This window comes from Ovis canadensis, chromosome 3, assembly GCF_042477335.2.
Source record: "Ovis canadensis isolate MfBH-ARS-UI-01 breed Bighorn chromosome 3, ARS-UI_OviCan_v2, whole genome shotgun sequence".
Taxonomy (NCBI): Eukaryota; Metazoa; Chordata; class Mammalia; order Artiodactyla; family Bovidae; genus Ovis; species Ovis canadensis.
Window position 1 is genome coordinate 20584825 of NC_091247.1, and position 20586 is coordinate 20605410.

The following is a 20586-nucleotide window of genomic DNA, read 5'->3' on the forward strand; positions in this document are numbered from 1 at the left end:
CAGCTTGAATGTCAGGGAGTTCACGGTTCATGTATTGCTGAAGCCTGGCTTGGAGACTTTTGAGCATTACTTTACTAGCATGTGAGATGAGTGCAATTGTGCAGTAGTTTGAGCATTCTTTGGCATTGCCTTTCTTTGGGATTGGAATGAAAACTGACATTTTCCGGTCCTGTGGCCACTGCTGAGTTTTCCAAATTTGCTGGCATATTGAGTGCAGCACTTTCACAGCATCATCTTTCAGGATTTGAAACAGCTCAGTTGGAAATCCATCACCTCCACTAGCTTTGTTCGTAGTGATGCTTTCTAAGGCCCACTTGACTTCACATTCCAGGATGTCTGGCTCTAGATGAGTGATCACACCATCGTGATTATCTGGGTTGTGAAGATCTTTTTTGTACACTTCTTCCATGTATTCTTGCCACCTCTTCTTAATATCTTCTGCTTCTGTTAGATCCATACCATTTCTGTCCTTTATTGAGCCCATCTTTGCATGAAATGTTCCCTTGGTGTCTCTAATTTTCTTGAAGAGATCTCTAGTCTTTCCCATTCTGTTCTGTTCCTCTATTTCTTTGCATTGATCGCTGAAAAAGGCTTTCTTATCTCTTCTTGCTATTCTTTGGAACTCTGCATTCAGATACTTATATCTTTCCTTTTCTCCTTTGTTTTTCGCCTCTCTTCTTTTCACAGCTATTTGTGAGGCCTCCTCAGACAGCCATTTTGCTTTTTTGCATTTCTTTTCCATGGGGATGGTCTTGATGCCTGTCTCCTGTACAATGTCATGAACTAACACCCAAAAAAGATGTCCTTTTCATTATAGGGGACTGAAATGCAAAAGTAGGAAGTCAAGAAACACCTGGAGTAACAGGCAAATTTGGCCTTGGAATGCAGAATGAAGCAGGGCAAAGACTAATAGAGTTTTGCCAAGACAATGCACTGGTCATAGCAAACACCCTCTTCCAACAACACAAGAGAAGACTCTACACATGGACATCACCAGATGGTCAACACCAAAATCAGATTGATTATAGTCTTTGCAGACAAAGATGGAGAAGCTCTATACAGCCAACAAAAACAAGACCAGGAGCTGACTGTGGCTCAGATCATGAACTCCTTATTGCCAAATTCATACTTCAATTTAAGAAAGCAGGGAAAACTGCTAGACCATTCAGGTATGACCTAAATCAAATCCCTTATGATTATACAGTGGAAGTAAGGAGATCATAGGGGATAAGTATCCATATAAGGACTTCCCTCGTGGCTCAGATGATAAAGCAGGAGACCTAGGTTCCATCCCTGGGTCAGGAAGATCCCTTGGAGAAAGAAATGGCAACCCATTCCAGTGTTCTTGCCAGGAGAGTCCCATGGACAGAGGAGCCTGGCAGGCTACAGTCAATGGGGTCACAAAGAGTTGGACACGACTGAGTGATTAGCGCACACACAAGAGGAGATATCAGAGAGCTCCCTACCTCTCTCTGTCTCTTTCTTTCTGCCACACGAGAACACAGTGAGGAGGAGACGGTCAGTCTACAAGCCAGGAAGAGAGCTCACACCAGGAAGCAAACCTGTTGGCACCTTAATCTTGGACTTCCAGCCTCCCGGACTGTGAGAACATAAACTTCTGCTGTTTAAGCCCCACAGTCCTGGTGTGCTGTTCTGGCAGCTTGAGCAGACTCAGACAGCTTCCTTCCCCAAGCAGCCTTTGGTCCTGATGCCAGCACATGACCCAGAGAATTTACTTGCTACTTGAACCTTGAAAAAAGACAGTTAATTCCCTGTTTCCATCACTCCAGAACTGAGTCATAGTAGGGTTTCCTGACTCAGAGAAAGGGGGGACAACAGAGAGTCACTGTGTGTATGTGTGTTATGAGACAGACAGAGAGGGAGGCAGAGATGTAACATATTTGCAGGTTCTGGGATTAGAACATTGACCCATTTGGGGGTTGATATCCTGCATTTCACACCTCAGGTCCAACCTCCCATCCTTTTCTCAAAGACCTAAGAATGGAAGCCTCTTCGTGGAGCAGAGAAATCAGGGAAGGCTCCGTGGAGGAAGGCCCCAGACAGTGGGCACATTTGGAAAGACCTTCCAGGAAGTGGGTCATGGCATGAGCTAAGATTCAGAAATGGGACCAGACAAGGTGTTCTGAGAGGGGAGGGGCATTCACAGGAGACTCCCAAACCAGGGCCTGGCAGCCTGGGGAAAAGGGGTGCCCTGTGGATGGGCTGGGGCATGTAGGGGGCAGTGATTCAGGGCAGACTTCAACGTGGTCCTGCCTGGGGTCCTGTGGGGCAGCGCGGGAGTTCTCAGAAGCTCCAGTGGAGGACAAGTTGGAGAGTTTGGCCAACAGAAATCCAAAGTAAAATAGCGCCTCCGTTTCTTTGTCTGTAAAATGGAGCTATTCATGCCTACCTCAGAGTGACTGTAAGGATTAGTAGCTGTGACTGCTTTTTGAGGGTCTAATTCACACCAGTGTTCATCAAGGACTCTCTGTTCATGGCCTCATGTGCCCCACAACAGCCCTGTGACGGAGAGACTATTTTTATCCCTGTGTTTCCCAGATAAGGAAACAAAGGTCCTTAAAGGTCTGAGTCAGAACAGCTTCGAGGCGCCAAGTCAGCCCCAGAGCCCAGGTCTGTGTGATTCAGATGGTGCAGCTCAGTCATCATGTGTTGCTTCCAGGAACCCCATCAACACACATGTCCCTATTTCTAGGTGCACCAGCCCAGCCAGCGCTGGCTGTCATTGGCCTGACATAGCAGCAGGATACCCATCAGCCTGACCTCCCCACAAGCAGGGGTGTGAAACCCGCCTGGGCTTGGAGCCCCAAAGACCAGGCACGCCCCCCCTTGTTCACGCCGAGGCTCCACGTGGCTGGCCCTGGGGATGGGTGCAGGAGGACCGGAGTGCTGTGTTCACAGCTCCAGCATGGCTCTGTGCACCTACCACACAGCCAGCTGAGTGCTCCCCAAGACCAGGTGTAATGACTCACAGTCTTATCACTGCTTGGTCACGAGGTTCTTAAAATATCTCGACAGCAGGAATTAAAAATAGTAAGAGTAGTGGGGACCCAGCTCAGTCGAAGTGTCTGAAAGTGTTATTTTTGCCCTTCCGTTGAGGACAGTCAGGGACCTTCAGTCTGTGGGAGCCATTCCAGGGAGTGGGTGGGGGGCCACCCCACCCTCTCTGCTCTTCTCCAGGGGGAGCGAGGCCAGCTGCACAGTGTGTGGCCAGGATCATGGTGACCTGGGCACGTGGAAGCCTGGAGTTCAGAACCTTCCTGCAGCTTACCAGATGCAGCAGAACTGGGGTAGCCACTGACCTCCAACCTGTCAAGGGAGGTCGTTAGAACCCATCACGTTTGTTAGGACATGCCTGGCATCTTTCAGGTATTTGCCCACTCCACCCTCGGCACATCCCTGGATGGATTCTGGGTCAGGGTCTCCTCCGGAGAGCAGGAGGAAGGGGAGTGAAGCGAGTGGAAAGGCAGAAGGCCTGGCTGGGAAGGAGGTAGGGATCAGGGTTGATGCTTCTGCACCCATGGAGCAGAGCTGAGAGGCGTTTGGAGGTGGGCAGTCCTAGCATCACAGGCTGTAGGGATTCTGGGGGCCAGGGGGTCACTCTGTGCTAGGGGTCAGGGAGGTTGTCTCCTTCAGTCCTTGTCAAATGAGATCGGAGCCTCTCACCCAGGCCTGCAGCTTGCCCTGTGCTCCCCTCCCACCCCCACCTTGCCCAGAAACTGCCTCCCCCCACCCAGCTGCAGGCCTGCACACCTGTGCCCCACAGAGCCCAGCCCCATCAGCACAAACCCGCAGCTCCTGGCAGGATCAGAACCACATTTCAAGCACCGTGTTTGGGGTCAACCCGACCCTGCTTAGTCACTTCCCGCTTTGTGACCCAAGACCAGTTCTTTAAGCTCCTCTTTCACTTCCGTAACCTCATAGGGCTGCCGTGCAGAACGTGTACCGGAGAGCAGTAGACCACCTGGTGGCGTGTCTGAAAGTGTTGTTTTCTCCCTTCCCTGGCTTCCTGGTGTGCAGGCAGCACTCAGGTCCAGCGAGTCGTCATGATGACGCTGCTGAGTGTGATGGAGGTGATGCCTGTGGTCCCCTGGGGAAGGGGGGCCGCTGACCCCAGCCTTCCTGACTCCCCAAAGGGTGCCCGTGCAGGGAAAGAAAGGATTCCTCGTCACTTCTGTGGGAAACCAGTGGCTTCCCTGGTGGCTCAGGTGGTAAAGAATCTGCCTGCAGTGCAGTAGACCCTGGTTTGATCCCTGGATTGGGAAGATCCCCTGGAGCGGAGCATGGCTACCGACTCCAGTATTCTTGCCTGGAGCATCCCATGGACAGAGGAGCCTGGTGGGCTACTGTCCAGGGGATCTCAAAGAGTCAGACAGGACTGAGCGCCTAAGACTTTCACATGACACGACAGTGGTAGAGGAGAAGGTGAGTGGACTAAGGACCCGCATATCCTCTTTTGCAAGGTTCCCTGCACCCAGCACGTGAGGTGGTGTCTCTCCCCAAGACGATCTCCCCACAGATCGCCTCTGGAGGCAGCACTCATGGGTTTGAATCACAGTTCTGTCCTTTGTGGCTGTGTGACCTTGGGAAAGGCAGTGGTGAGGCAAGGGTACCTAGCAGGTCATGCCCTGTGACCGGGTGTCAGTCTCACAGAGTCCAGAGAAACTGGCATCTGCTGGAAGACCTCTGCATCCTTCAGGGACCGGGAGGTGTCCTGGTGTTGTTTTGTTAGCCAGTCCCAGGTGGGAGAGGATTTGCAATTCAACACTCTGCTCTTTTCCTGAGCCTTGTGACTTGGCCGGGCTCCTGGGTGGAAAGAGAAGCTGCCTGCTCTGGGCTCAGTGTCACTGGGCCAGCCTCCCAGCTCTTGAAATTAGCCTCCGCAGACACCGTTCTCTGGGTGCTGGGTAGGGAGGCCACTGGCGTCCCCCTGATCCCAGCCATGGAGGAGCAGGACCATGCCTGTAACCCCACCTGGGAGCCCCCACAGGCAAAGAGCCGCCCGGACTCACCTTGGTCGTGGGTAAGGGCCAGGGCATGGCCACATGAAAACCGCCCCACCCCCCTCCGCTGCCTGGGGCACTGTGTGTCTCGTAGAAGATCGGTGCGTCCACATTTTTCCAAAGAAGTAATGGGACCAGCCGCTCCCTAGAGGCTCCTGGGATGGAGGCTGCATTTATGGAAAAGGGTTTAGAACTGACTCAAGAAGTCAAGGCATTTTTCTTTGCCTTGGATGGAGAGTAATAGTGATTGCTTTCATACTCAAGACAGAAAGTTATTTGAGGACTCCTGCTCACCAGGCACTGTGCAGGAAATGCTTGCTGCCTTCTGTATTTGCATGCGGGCAAGGAGGGGAGGCCCCGAGGGTTGAAGTTACGGGATCAACACAGGCATTTGAGCACGGTTGTGTCAGAGTGTGATGTGTGCGCTGCGGGCACCCCTAGACTCCAAAGCCAGAGGTTGCACCGTCTGTGTTTTCTTGATCTCATCCTAGATGTCCAGGCTTTTTTCACAGGTAGTTATGTTTGTGTGAAGCCCCAAAAGCATGAGTAGAGGTTGTTCAGATAACCCCAAGTGGAAGTGTGGACCAAGGGTGGAGCCTGGACTCGAGTTTGGGCTTGGCTATTTCTTCCAAAGGCTGAGGGTTTGGCCACAGAGAACATAATGTGTTAACGGTAGTGGTTTAGTCACAAAATTGTGTCTGACTCTTTGTGACCCCATGGACTGCAGCCCGCCAGGCTCTTTGGTCCATGGGGATTTTCCAGGCAAGAATACTGGAGTGGGTTGCCATTTCCTCCTCCAGGGGATCTTCCCGACCCAGGGATCAAATCCTGGTCTCTTGCATTGCAGGCGGATTCTTTACGTCTAAGCCACCAGGGAAACCACCAATGCGTCACTCCCCCGCCCCTAATGTCTAGGACACCTTTGACACTCCTGGTCTGGCCCCCAGCTGCGGAGGCTGGGCTGGTCCTGGAGGGTTCCACACGCCCTGGAAACAGAGCTTGGGGTCCGCTGCACCTATGGGGAGAGGGTAAGGGGTGTGGCGTGCAGGGAGCAGGCACAGCCTCCTGGCTGCCGGTTCCCCGAAGCCCCTGTCATTGTCATTTCAGTCACGTCCACCCTCAGGGCAGCTCCTTTCTCTGCAGGGACATGGGACCTTGCTGTTGGTATTCAGGTGGAGATGCGGGGGGCAGGGGGCACCTGAGAAAGGGCCTCTGGATTCTGCTCCCAGCCTTTGCCACCTGGCCCTTTGGGCTGGTGTTTCCTGGGCCGACAGATGCTCGCAGAGGTGGCTGCGCAGTGAGCCTCCCTCTGCAGGCGGAGGGCAAGAATGGGAGCACTCCCCCGTAATGCTCTGTACATCGACGGCACTCACACTCTAGCTAAACAGACAGTTTTGTGGTTCGTTGGAGATTAAGACGGTTGTGTCTTGTTTCCCATTCCTGGAATGTCTCTCTTTAACAGAGCAGCCCTGAGAAGTGCCCCGTTCTTCCCCTGTGTGGGCAGCACTGCGCTCTTGGAAAGCTCTCCCACGTCCACACTGGGACCGAGTCTCCTCGGCCCTGGGACACAGGTCTTATCATCGTGGCATCTCTCTTGTACAGCCCATCTCTCTTGTCCAGTTTCCCTGGGCTGTAAAATGTCATTCCCATTTGACAGCCCGGGGAAACTGAGGTTTTGATGTTGCCTGACAAGTGGCTCGGGGATGGGAGGGGGTGGGGAAGATGGAGGCAGGGTGGTAGCCCAGCCCCATCATCATTCCCCACACCGGCGGATGCTGTGATCCGAGGAAGCTCTGACAATGTCTGCTTTCTGCTTTTATCTTTGGATTATTAGTAATTTTTCCTGGTTATAAAATTATGTGTATTAGAAAAGGTTTCGATTCTACAGCAGAGTGTAAATATTAATAAGATAGATAGTAAAATGCCAATCATTTCACTGCTTGGGAGGTCGTCTGGGAACTTTGTCAACTGAGGTCGCCCTGTGTTTCCCTGGAGGCTCATAATAATTAAGCCACAGAAAGGATTTCAAAGTCTCTAGTTCTTTTTTCATTTCAACCCCTTCACTGCCCCGTGTGCTCGATTCTAAAATTCCCAAAGCCCTCTGGCTGTCCACTGTGGCCTGGACCCCTTGCTGTGTGACATCTGTGACTGTCTTCCTGGCAGAGGCAGGTGTCCATGGCAGGAGAGGGTGAAGGGTGGTGGCAGACAGTTTGCTGGACTCTGGAGCTGCTGTGCTGGCCCTGCAGACTGTCCACCCCTGGGTGCAGGATTTAAATGGGCCCAGGAACTTGGGCTTGGCTCCTGCTGGTGTCCACATCCAGGAGAATCTGACCTGCTGAGCTTAAGGGTGGCTGCAGGGCAGGGATCCTGGGAGTCTAACGGGGCTCCAGGGGGAGCGCTGGCCTCCTTCCACTGCTGGGGGCTGGGTCCAGCCCCAGGAGGACAGAGGAGGCCAGGTCCTGAGTGAGGCTTCAGCAAAGCTGGAGTGGAACACAAAGCAGGAAATCGAGGTGGATGCCCAGATGGACTGCCTGTCATGCAGGAAAGCTTAGGAGGAGGCTGCAAGAGAGCTGGCCAAGCAGGGCAGGAGAGGCGGGAACTGCAGCTGCTGTGGCCAGGAGCCGGGCTGAGCTGGCTGCTTCTGGGGAGGGTAAGAATGGCTCAGCCATCATGGGGCACTTTCATTCCTGGGGCCAGGAAAGGGCAGCTGGCAGTGCCGAGAGCCCTGGGAGGCACCTGTTAAGTTGGCAACAGTTCCCTGGACACAGGCCACATCCCTTCCCAGAGGCTGTGAGCTTGATGTCCAGGCTTTGAGCGTGTACAGAGCCCCATGGGGCACAGTGATGGGTTAGACCTGGTCCCCACCCGCAGGAGGTCAGGGTGGAGTGTGAGTGGGTGCATCTGCCAGCTGCCAAGTTCCTGTGGACACAGATCAGGAGGAATTCCCACTGGCAGGGCTGGGAAAGGCGTCTTTGTGAAGCTGGCATCGGAGCCAGGCCTTGGGAGGAGGGTAGGATTTCAATAAACACATGGGGGGAGGGGTGGCAGGCAGAGACTTCTAGGTCAAGGGTTCAGCCTGAGTGACAGCTGGGCTTTGCAAGAACAGGGTGTTCTGCTAAAGCTAATTCTGCAAGTTCAGTTCCTCAAGCCGTTTGGGATTTTATGTCTCCTGAGTTGGGGCATGCATGGTGACATTCATCTCGGTCAGACCCCCAGCCTGTGAGAGAAAGCAAACAGTCACGGACCAAATATGTGGGACTTGGTGTGAATCCAGGGCCACACAGCACCTGGGCTCAAGCTTTAGTTTTACCACCTGCAAGTTTAATTAACTGGAGCCTAAGTTTTCTTATCTGTAAAATGGGACTTAACAATACCTAATAATATAATAATCACAGGGACTTGGTTGCTCACTGTTGTTCACTTGCTAAGTTGTGTCCGACACTTTGCAACCCCGTGGACTGAAGCACACCAGGCCTCCCTGTCCCTCATCATCTCCTGGAGTTCACCCTGTTTCATGTCCATTGAATCGGTGATGCCATCCAACCATCTCATCCTCTGCCGCCCTCTTCTTCTTCTGCCTGCAGTCTTTCCCAGCATCAGAGTCTTTTTCCAACGAATTGGCTGTTCTCATTAGGTGGCCAAAGTATCAGAGCTTTGGTACCAAGTGCTTGGTAAATGAGCTATCATTAATAAACCTGAAAAAAAAAATAGCTTGTTACAAGTTGGGTTGTAAATACCAGTGAAGAGAAAATCATTTGCATTTGGACTGTTGATCTCAGCATGGTAAAGAGATAATGCACCAAATCAGAGCCCCACATCCCCTAATATGGAGAATTCAGAATGAGCCTTTGTTCAGACCTTTTGGCTCGGCATTCAAGGCCTCTCAAGAGCTTCCTGCTCTTGGCTCTGTCCTCACCTTCTGCGACCATGTGTTGCCCAGCAAGTGCCTCTCCTTGGAGGCGCTGAACCCATTATGTTAGCTGGGTCTCCAGGGAATGAACATCAGGACCTCAGATCCATCCTGCCGTCTCCAGCCCCTGAGACTTGGCAAGGGGCTGGACTTTGGGCCCCAACTTCCCAGAGCACATGTTTGCCACCAAACTCTGTTGGCAAAGCTGACCAGAAGCCTGGGCAGAGGCCGGGTCTTGGCCTCTGGGACCACTTTCCTCAGGGACCCCTAGGGCCAGCACCCCTGACAGTGCTGGGGGCATGGAAAGACAGACTCAGGGACAGTGTCCACCTCTCCCCAGAGGCCCAGCTGACTTGAGACACCTGTTTGCCCACCTGATCCAGGCAGGATCCCAAGAGGCTACTGCCTGGGATCAGCATGAAACTACCGGCTCCCTGGCTGGGTGATGCGGAGACGGGCAGAGAGAGAAACCAGGAAGCAGTCCCCACACGTACCCGCCATGGGAATCAGAGTTTTGGCCTCCTTGCTCCGTCTCTCCAGTGGCCTGGGCCCACCCACCAGACCCCTGCTTCCTGTGAAGTCGAAGGGGAGGTCTGGAGCGCCCCCTGGAGGTGGTACTCTGCCACTACAGAGTGCTTCAGTTCAGTTCAGTTCAGTTCAGTCGCTCAGTCGCATCCGACTCTGCGAGTGCTTACAAACAGGAAAACAGAAAAGCTACAGGAAAACCACCACCCCGTCGTATCACAGCCAAGTGGCCGATAAGACTTTTACTAGGGACAGAAACAGGATGGTGCACACAGAAACTCGGTGGTGCAAAGTCGGTGGTGCAAAGTCAGTCGTTACTGGATCAAATCTGAATTCCTCATTAAGCTTGTTTGTGATTAAACTCCTCGCAGGAAACTGTTGTTGGATTACATTCTGCACTGCGCTTTTAAACTCTGACTCTTGCTACCACCTTCCCTTTCTGTCTGTTCTGTTCTCCTTATTTATAACCTCTTCTCTCCTGTTGGGCTGTGAGCCCCGAGGGCAACCAGAGTGTCTCCATCTTGGTGTTGCCCAGAGCTCCTAACACAGTTGTGTTACATGTCTGGGTCAGCTGGATTTATACCTTTTGCCTTGATGTAATATTACAGCACCCCCTTTTGCTCTGAAGTGGGGTGATCACCCTACCTGGTACACATCTGTAAGGTCATACCTGCATTTGGCTTTGGGGCCATCCCCTCACCCACAGCTTGTACCCAAAGGCCTTTTCTCACTGCCACTTAGGGGGTCCTAATCATCTCCTCCTGTCAGGGCTAGAGAGGTTTGGAGGGCTTTGTATGGCAGTGCTGTGTTTCACACAAAGATTAGGGTCTAACGTTAGTGCAGGAGGCAGAAACTGTGTGGTCCGGCTCCCTGAGGATGTTCTTCCCTGCAGATACCATGCCTTGATGTGTTAGCAGAAAAGCTAAGGGAATAGATTAAATATTAAATAGATCAAACTGAGTTTGTTGCTCAGTCCTTCAGCCTTGTCTGACTCTATGGATATCATGGACTGCAGCATGCTAGGGTTCCCTATCCTTCATCATCTTCTAGAGTTTGCTCAAACTGATGTCCAGTGAGTCAGTGATGTCATCCAACCATCTCATCCTCTGTCGTCCCCTTCTCCTCCTGCCTTCAGTCTTTCCCAGCATCAGGGTCTTTTCTCTTGAGTCAGTTCTTCACATCAGGTGGCCAAAGTATTGGAGTTTCAGCATCAGTCCTTCCAATGAATATTCAGGACTGACCTCCTTTAGGATGGACTGGTTGGATCTCCTTGCAGTCCAAGGGACTCAAGAGTCTTCTCCAATACCACAGTTCAAAAGCATCAATTCTTCAGCATTCAGCCGACTTTATGGTCCAACTCTCACATCCATATATGACTACTGCTATCTAGCTTTGTCAAAGCTTTACTTTCAAGGAGCAAGCGTCTTTTAATTTCATGGCTACAGTCTCCATCTGCAGTGATTTTGAAGCCCAAGAAAATAAAGTCTCTCACTGTTTCCATTGTTTCCCCATCTATTTGCCATGAAGTGATGGGATTGGATGCTGTGATCTTCATTTTTTGAATGTTGAGTTTTAAGCCACCTTTTTCACTCTTTTCTTTCACCTTCATCAGGAGGCTCTTTAGTTCCTCTTCACTTTCTGCCATTAGGGTGTTGTCATCTGCATATTTGAGGTTATTTATATTTCTCCCAAATATCTTGATTCCGGCTTGTGCTTCATTCAGCCCGCCATTTTGCATGATGTACTTACATATAAGTTAAAGAAGTAGGGTGACAATATACAGCCTTGACATACTCCTTTCCCAAATTGGAACCAGTCTGTTGTTCCATGTCCAGTTCTAACTGTTGCTTCTTGACCTGCATACAGGTTTCTCAGGAGGCAGGTAAGCTGGTCTGATATTCCTATCTCTTTAAGAATTTTCCACAATTTGTTGTAATCCACACAGTCAAAGGCTTTAGCGTAGTCAATGAAGCAGAAGTAGATGTTTTTCTGGAATTCTCTTGCTTTTTCTATGATTCAACAGATGTTGGCAACTTAATCTCTGGTTCCTCTGCCTTTTCTAAATGTAACTTGAGCATCTGGAAGTTCTCAGTTCATGTACTGTTGAAGCCTAGCTTGGAGAATTTTGAGCATTACTTTGCTAGTGTGTGAAATGAGTGCAATTGTGAAGAAGTTTGAACATCCTTTGGCACTGCCTTTCTTTGGGATTGGAATTAAAACTGACCTTTTCCAGTCCTGTGGCCACTGCTGAGTTTTCCAAATTTGCTGACATACTGAGTGCAGCACTTTCACAGCATCATTTTTTTAGGATTTGAAATAGTTCGGCTGGAATTCCATTACCTTCACTAGCTTTGTTTGTAGTGATGCTTCCTAAGGCCTACTTTGGATTACAGGATGTCTGGCTCTAGGTGAGTGATCACACCATTGAGTTATCTGGGTCATGAAGATCTTTTTTGTATAGTTCTTCTGTGTATTCTTGCCACCTCTTCTTAATATTTTCTGCTTTGGTTAGGTCCGTACCATTTCTGTACTTTATTGTTCCCATCTTTGCATGAAATCTTCCCTTGGTATCTATAATTTTCTAAAAGAGATCTCTAATATTTCCCATCCTATTGTTTTCCTCAATTTCTTTGCTTTAATCACCTCAGTTCAGTTCAGTCGCTCAGTCATGTCTGACTCTTTGCGGCCCCATGAATTGCAGCACGCCAAGCCTCCCTGTCCATCACCAACTCCCGGAGTTCACTCAGACTCACGTCCATCGAGTCAGTGATGCCATCCAGCCATCTCATCCTCTGTCATCCCCTTTTCTTCCTGCCCCCAATCCCTCCCAGCATCAGAGTCTTTTCCAATGAGTCAACTCTTTGCACGAGGTGGCCAAAGTACTGAAGTTTCAGCTTTAGCATCATTCCTTCCAAAGAACACCCAGGACTGATCTCCTTTAGAATGGACTGGTTGGATTTCCTTGCAGTCCATGGGACTCTCAACAGTCTTCTCCAGTACCACAGTTCAAAAGCATAAATTCTTCAGTGCTTAGCTTTCTTCACAGTCCAACTCTCACATCCATACATAACTACTGGAAAAACCCTAGCCTTGACTAGATGGACCTTTGTTGGCAAAGTAATGTCTCTGCTTTAGAATATGCTATCTAGGTTGGTCATAACTTTCCTTCCAAGCAGTAAGTGTCTTTTAATTTCATGGCTGCAGTCACCATCTGAAGTGATTTTGGAGCCCAGAAAAATAAAGTCTGACACTGTTTCCACTGTTTCCCCATCTATTTCCCATGAAGTGATGGGACCAGATGCCATGATCTTCGTTTTCTGAATGTTGAGCTTTAAGGCAACTTTTTCACTCTTCTCTTTCACTTTCATCAAGAGGCTTTTTAGCTCCTCTTCACTTTCTACCATAAGGTGGTGTCATCTGCATATCTGAGGTTGTTGATATTTCTCCTGGCAATCTTGATTCCAGCTTGTGTTTCTTCCAGCCCAGCGTTTCTCATGATGTACTCTGCATAGAAGTTAAAGAAGCAGGGTGACAATATACAGCCTTGAAGTACTCCTTGATGTATTCCTTGATGTATTTGGAACCAGTCTGTTGTTTCATGTCCAGTTCTAACTATTGCTTCCTGACCTGCAGATAGGTTTCTCAAGAGACAGGTCAGGTGGTCAGGTATTCCCATCTCTTTCAGAATTTTCCACAGTTTATTGTGGTCCACACAGTCAAAGGCTTTGGCATAGTCAATAAAGCAGAAATAGATGTTTTTCTGGAACTCTCTTGCTTTTTCCATGATCCAGTGGATGTTGGCAATTTGATCTCTGGTTCCTCTGCCTTTCCTAAAACCAGCTTGAATGTCTGGAAATTCACGGTTCACATATTGCTGAAGCCCGGCTTGGAGAATTTTGAGCATTACTTTACTAGCGTGTGAGATGAGTGCAACTGTGTGGTAGTTTGAGCATTCTTTGGCATTGCCTTTCTTTGGGATTGGAATGAAAACTGACGTTTTCCAGTCCTGTGGCCACTGCTGAGTTTTCCAAATTTGCTAGCATATTGAGTGCAGCACTTTCACAGCATCATCTTTCAGGATTTGAAATAGCAAGGCACAGACTTCCTGGCCCCTGACCCTCGCCCCAGGCTCTACAGAGATGAGAAGGCGGGGGCGGGGCCTCCCCATCCCACCTCCACCAAGGTGCTTTGAGCTGCTCTGATCCTCGGGCTCTTCATTTTTACCACTTGGGACTAATAAACCACCTTTGTTAGCTTATCATGAAGGTAAATGGGGTGAGGTTTGAGAGTCTTAGCAGCCGCATGAAGCATATAGTAGGAGCTGTGGAAGAGGACAAGTCACTGAAAAATTCAGTGTGAGCTGTAAGGTCTGTGAACCATAGGCTGGTGTCACGCTGGTCCTCACTGATCTGGGGCTGGCCCTGGATCCATACTGGCTTCTGGACGTGGAACTCCACCTTTTGGCAGCATCAAGAATGATCCTCACTTGACAAAGCACATCTGGGCAGGAGGCGGGGGTGAGCAGAGGGCTTGGTGGGTGTCCAGGCCCCGCTTGAGGTTGAAGGCCATTGGCAGGTTTGAGGAACAACAAAGACGCCAGTGTGGCTGGGCTAAGACCACAAGGGGAAGAATAGGAGTTTGTGTCAGAAAGTAACGGAGGGGTGGATCTGACCAGGCATCATCAAGGAATTGGCCTTGACTCTGACTGAGACAGGAAGTCCTGGGGGCACCAGGGGCCGTGCAGGAGCAGGGGACCAGTTGGGAGGTTGTTGTATTAATCCCACAGGGAGGTGAAGGTGGTTTGGACCAGGGTGGTTGCAATGGAGGTGAGAAGCTTCTGGAATTGGAGGTCAATGATGGAATCAAGGAAGAGGTCAAGGCTAGAAATGTACTTTCAGTCCCTGAATCACAGTGTTTAAGACCCCAGATCTGGTGCAACCCCTCATTTCTAAACAATGTGTCTACCTCTGGCTGTGGGTCTTCATTTGGGGCTTTTCTCTAGTTGCAGCAGGCAGGGATACTCTGGTTGAGGTACATGTTCTTCTCATTGCAGTGGCTTCTCTTGTTGCGGAGAGCGGGCTCAGTAGTTGTGGCGCACGAACTTAGTCGCTTCTCGGCATTTGGGATCCTCCTGGACCAGGGATGTGTTAGGTAGTTAGAACAGAAAAAAGGAGTCCAAAATAGTGGTAGCTAAAAGACAAAGAAGGGGAAAAGCCCATGGAAATAGAACAAAGGAAGGTCTGAGGACTGGAGTGAGAACCTCAGGTGAAGCAAACAGCCCTTCTGGTGAGCCCAGCTTAAGGCAGGCCAGGAGAAGGAGAAAAAAAAAAACATAAAAAGAACCAATACTGAGCCGCCATGGGCTTTCTTCTCTTCGCATCTTTTGGGTCAGCCCACCCTCACGCCTAGAGGATGTATGTTCCTTTGCTTGCCAAATAAAACTAAGCTGTAACTCCAAGCTGTAACACTGGTCCGTCTATCGCTTCAAATTTTTGCTGTGGTGGGACAGAACTGGGGAAAATATGAGCTCCCTGGACAGATGGAATCGGTGTCTCCTGCACTGGCAGGTGGATTCTTCACCACTGAACCAGCAGGGAAGCCTGCAACCCCCCAATTTACAGATGGGGAGACTGAACCTGTCAGAGGACATATTTTCTAGGCATGACTATAGACTTAAGGCTACAATTCCTTCCGTGCAGGAAACATAGGTAAATTCAGACACCACCTTGAACTTCTCTTCCCATTTGAATTTGGAGTACACTACGCTTTGTTTCTCTTTCCAGATATTTCCTCTGTTCCCTTTCTCTCAGCTTCTCATCCCTTCAGCTTCCTCCTGGTGTCTATGCTTATCCAACCCCATGTCTTCATTCACAGTTTACGCTCAGTCAGCAGAGAATCTGGGGGAGGGGTTGCCACTGTCAGCCGTCACTTTTCCTTGAAGGGCTGGCCCAAGTGTAGCCTCTGCCTGGAAACCCCAGCTGGGAGTGATGCTTCTCTCCTAAACCCCCACTTCTGTTTGGAATAGGCTTTTGTCGTAGTTGTTCCGAGATTGGTCCCTGGCACATAGCAAGTACTCGGCGTTTCTAGAAGGAGCAGAGAATGAATGAAATTACAAAATAAGTACCCCCAGGTCCTTATCACTCGATGGCGAGCTTTTGCCTGGTTTCGTCTTCATTTACACACTGAGGCTCCTTGACCCCACTTCCAGCGCTTACTGGGTGATCCCCCACAGTCCTGCCCTGAGTTGGGGGAGACCCTTGGAGAGGAAGGAGCCAGAGAGTAGGGGGACTCAGAAACAATTTAGAGATGGCTCTGTAGTAAAGCTCAAGTGAGAAATGGGAGGTGAAGACCAGAATGTCAGGCTGGAAAGACTGGGAACATGAAAGGCTGGTAGGAAAGGGTGGCGCCAGAGGGTCTGGCCCAGATGAGTTATTCTGGAATGCCTGAGGTTGGCGGATATTGGCTGCTGGACAGAGACTGTGTGGTGTGTTTTGTGGGTAAGTAGGCCTGGTTTAAAGGCACAGGAGTGGGATGCATGGCCACCCCCGGGGCGCTGTGAGCAGAGCATATGCTCACCAGAAAGGTCACACTCATCCCATGTAAGTGATTTAGAAGATGCCCGCCCCCGAGGCTCCGGTGGGCCAGACACCTTCTTCTGTTGCTGTCTGCCCCGTGTGAGGTGTTATAAATCCATTCCTCACAGGATGGAATGTTGTCTAAAGTGATGAATCAATGTGAGTCCTTCTGTTGGACAAGAGCCTGTTTTTCATCTTCCTCCTCTGCCCTGGCTGCCCCAGGCCTGGGCTCTGTTGAGTCCCCGAGAGCAGGATTATCTGAGCCTAGATGTCAGGAGTAATTCTGTCTACTTCCTCCCATCATTCTAAATCCTGTTCCATGTCATGGGTTTTGATCTATTTGCAAACAGTTTGATTGCTTGAGTTTTTTCCCTAAGCTACTTGAGATCCTTTCTAGATTTGTTAAAGAATATAAGCAAATAATAACCAAAAATTTGGAATACAAGACCTTATTTTTTTTTTAAAGCAGGATGGATGGCAAAGCAGGATATTATGGAAATGTGATATTCCTGGCTGGTGGGTCTATAGTCTAGGGGGAGGGGCTGAAGAATGGACATCCCTTATAGCAGGGACAGCAAGGGGAGGCAGCAAATTCCAAATTCCCCTGAAACTTGGAAGTGTTTATTGTTAGATGAATGAAGAGAGCGAGACTCTGTCTCAGTAGGAGAGCAACACAGAATTGGACGTTTCAGTTCTAGGCTCACGGTGTGGCTTTGAGCAGGCCTTCTGTCACTCTCGAGCTATGATCCCTCCCCCATAGGGCTGTCTACCAATCACAGCTGTGGGCATAGGAGTGCCCACTTGGAGGAGCTAAGCTCATTATCTACAAGCCTTATCAGGTGCCTTTGTGGAATGAGGGTGTGGCAGGGCAGCTGTGTAAGTTTGTGGTCCACACAGAGTGCTGGCCCAGGTGTCACCCAGGGCAGAAAGCCACCCTGCTCCCCACTCACCAACCTTGCTGGGCTCGGGGGCAGAGGGTCCTGGGATGGTCAGGAAGAAGGGGCTCTCCCTGAAAGCCGTTCATCCAGAGAGTGCTCTTTCTTCACTCTGCCCAGGGGGCCCTGTGTGCTGGCCGCGGCTCCAGATCTGGGCCTGGCCACAATTTGAAACACCTGCTATTCCTGTTACAGAACCCTTGCCATCGGTGACAATGTCAGCAGGCTCTTCCTTGTAAATGAAATTAAAATGGGGCGACTTGTGAAATGCTATGCTTGGTACCCTCCCCTCTCAAGATCCCGCATCCACCACCTCCTGCCAACCACCCCCTGCCCCCGTCTCTCTCTCCCTAGTCACCCAGGGCTGCATGCAGTGCAGTTTGAACCCCTGGGAGGAAGAGGCAGCCTCCTGTAGCCTGTCCAAACTGACCATTTGGGAACCACAGACTGAAATTCTTTTGGGAGCAAAACGGAGTGACAGTCTCCGGACTTCAGCTCGGTGGGCTGAGCCTATCTGTTGGCCTTGGCTGGGGGGCGCTGTTTCAGTGCAGCCCTTTCTGTGCTGTGCTTAGTTGCATCCGACTCTTTGTGATCCCATGGACTGTAGCCCGCCAGGGTCCTCTAACAGAGAGAAAGCCAGCTGCCCAGAGTCACTCATGTAGTTACAGCAGAGCTGGTATTAAAACCTACACCTGATTCCCTTTTCCACTGTCTCCTGACTCCATTTTAGCAATAGAAGTTTAATGCAAAACACTGGATCAGCTGTTAGGATATGTAATTCTAAACCAGGACCCCATGGATCACCAGGCTCCTCTGTCCATGGGATTCTCCAGGCAAGAGTACTGCAGTGGGTTGCCATGCCCTCCTTCAGGTCATCTTCCCAACTCAGGGATCGAACCCGGGTCTCCCACATTGCAGGTGGAATCTTTACCATCTGAGCCACCAGGGCAGCCCAAGAATATTGAGTATCGTAACTGCGGTCCATTCAGGGTCTGGTGTCCTGGCCCAGAAATGCCCTCTAGAGGGCACTGTGACACTGGGACCCAGGAGAGGGCACACCTGGAAGGGACCGTGTCCTCTCTTCTCCTACAAGTAAGGGCAAATGAAAACTGAATCCATACATAAAGCATTTCAGCCAACAATCAGAGAGTTTTGTTGAAATTCTTGAGTGAATTATTTTTATCTGAGGTGATTTGAACTTCAAATAGTTCAAGATAAAGGAAATGGGCACTTGGGCTAGCTAATATCTTCCCCTGATCTTACATGGGCAGAAACTGAGTTTATTAATAGCCCGTTGATGGACAATTCACAGTGAAAGGTGAAGCAAGATGGGATCAAGTTTCTGGGTTTTATCCAGTTAGCAATGCCCAGTGGGTGAAATATTACCAGATGGAAAGAGTAAGAACAGTGAGTCTTATAGGCTGCACTCTGAGTGGCCGCCTTGTAGCACAGTATTTTTGCAAATATAGTTATTTGTAATTTATGGACAATTTAAAGTGCTTCCAAAATGCAAATGTCTAGGTCTATTATTGCTGTTGTTGTTTATTTAGTGCTTTCTGTATGCTAGGCACTGAGGAAGCATTTTCTTTTTGTCATCAATCTTCTTAAGAACCGTTGTTGTTGCTGTTCATTTGCTAAGTTGTGTCTGACTCTTTGCGACCCCCATGGACTGCAACGTGCCGGGCCTCCCTGTCCTTCAGTATCTCCTAGAATTCGCCCAAGTCCATGTTCATTGAATCGGTGATGCCATCCAACCATCTCATCCTCTGTCGCCCCTTTCTCCTCCTGCTACCAACCTTTCCCAGCCATCAGGGTCTTTTCCAGAGAGTCGGCTCTTCGCCTCAGGTGGCCAAAGTATTGGAGCGTCATAAGAACCATGTGGGTGGATTATTAGCCTTAGTTTATACACAGAGGTGCTGAGAGACATTAGTTAATTGGGCTGAGGTCTCACAACCAGCAGTGAAACCATTATTTCTGTGCTAGTCTCCTGCTTCTAAGATCTAATCTCTCCCCTGGAAATGCCGCTGTCCTATTTTTCTCTGGAAGCTTTCACAGGACTGAACTCTTTCATGCGAGCCAGTCTCCCAGCTGCACATCTCTGCTCAGCCCTGAAACTCAGAGTTAGAGATTTGCTTCTCCAGAAGGGACCATCTCTCTTGAATGACAGTCATTTTCCAACTGACCCTGGTACCGGTGCCTCTTCCTAGGATGACATGGGGGTGGCAGCAGGGAGCAGGAGAGACAAGTTCTGCACTTGGAAATTTTCTGGATGAGAGAACACTCCATGATGTATGGGATTCTCAAATGTTAGTTGAGAGGGGGCCTTGTTGACTGTCACGTAATGCAGTCTTACACTCACAGCTGGCCTCGTGGGAGTCTTGTGGTCACTCCCAGTCCTGGTTATCAGACTCACAGAGTTTCTGAATAATATAGACTCACAATCTGTGGGGTTCAGCTGCACACGATTATATACAAAAATATACACAAGTATCAGTTCAGTAGCTCAGTCATATCTGACTGTGCCAGACTTCCCTGTCCATCACTAACTCCCGGTGATTGCTCTAACTCCTGTCCATCGAGTAGGTGATGCCATCCAACCATCTCATCCTCTGTGGTCCCCTTTTCCTCCTGCCTTCAATCTTTCCCAGCTTCAGGGTCTTTTCTAATGAGTCGGTTCTTTGCATCAGGTGGCCAAAGTATTGGAGCTTCAGCTTCAGCATAAGTCATTCCAGTGAACATTCAGGACTGATTTCCTTTAGGATTGACTGGTTTGATCTCCTTGCAGTCCAAGGGACTCTCAAGAGTCTTCTCCAAGAACATAAAGACATCAAATATGTTTGTGTATTAATATATAGATATAAGTGAATAAATATATGATTTATAATAGTTATGAATATTATCTATAATATTTTATATATTGTTTATATTATATACACTTTTTTAGTGTCTATGTCTCTTTACCAGGCACGCAGACAGTGTTTATGACCCTATTTCATCTGTTCTTCTCCAGATATGCTTGACTTCTTCCATTTACTCTGTTGTGAGATGAGATGTGATTTCTGCTTCTGTTGACACCAACTGGTACTCTTCACAGTCTAGTTTGTCAGCGTCCTTCTTAGAGTTTTATCTGACCAGTACAGTGTACAATGGCCCCTGGTCTTATTCTAGATTTAAATATCTCTTACTGTTTTCTAAGATCAAAGCATTCAGAGTTACTTAATAACTGCTGATGGCTAGGCCTTTTCTATCAGTTACACAATGGACTTTTTGAGTCTTAGTATATCTGTCTTGGTGGAGAAGGAAATGGCAACCCACTCCAGTGTTCTTGCCTGGAGAATCCCAGGGACGGAGGAGCCTGGTGGGCTGCCATCTATGGGGTCGCACAGAGTTGGACACAACTGAAGTGACTTAGCAGCAGCAGTAGCATATCTGTCTTGGAGAAGGCGATGGCACCCTACTCCAGTACTCTTGCCTGGAAAATCCCATGGACGGAGGAGCCTGGTAGGCTGCAGTCCATGGGATTTGCTAAGAGTTGGACATGACTGAGCGACTTCCCTTTCACTTTTCACTTTCATGCATTGGAGAAGGAAATGGCAACCCACTCCAGTGTTCTTGCCTGG